This window comes from Pygoscelis adeliae, unplaced genomic scaffold, assembly GCF_000699105.1.
Source record: "Pygoscelis adeliae isolate BGI_AS28 unplaced genomic scaffold, ASM69910v1 Scaffold621, whole genome shotgun sequence".
NCBI classification, from domain to species: Eukaryota; Metazoa; Chordata; class Aves; order Sphenisciformes; family Spheniscidae; genus Pygoscelis; species Pygoscelis adeliae.
The window spans coordinates 618,228-618,815 of record NW_008824052.1 but is presented as its reverse complement, the minus strand read 5'-3'; positions in this window follow the sequence as shown (position 1 = coordinate 618,815).

The following is a 588-nucleotide window of genomic DNA, read 5'->3' as shown; positions in this document are numbered from 1 at the left end:
TGGCTGCCGGAAGGGACGCTCCTTTCCCGGCTAGGTTCCACCAGGGGAGCCGGTCACGCCTGCTCTGCAGGCCCCCCGTCCGTTGTGGCCGTAGCCGTGTGCTTCCCCTGGGGCTCATGTAGTCAGTGAGGCACAGACAACCCGACGTGACAGCTCCCGCCCACAGCCTGTCTGTGAGGAAGGCACAGTGGTGCAAAGAGGGAGCAGAGGAGATGGGAACCACTCGTTCCAGCCATCGCGCCTCACGTAAGACCAGTAACTCAGCTTCTGGCCCTACTGAGGCCAGAGGTGAAGGAGCCTACCAGGCTCCTTATTCCCTGGTGAGGAGGTAGGAGGCAGTACCTTCCCTGTAAGGAGGCATTCGCAAGCAGTTCTTAAATCTCTTGAGCGGAGTTTGACCTGATGCTAGCTCTCACACCAAATACATCCCGGCTACCCTTGGGTGCCCTGCAGTTCAGGCACTGGTCGATCCCCCAATCCAGACAAGCAGCTGAAACATTTGTGCGTTGGCATCTACCAACCTTTTCAGGGCGACACACACAGGAGCCTGTGCAGTACAGGATTTTTAAGAAAAATCAGCATAAAATG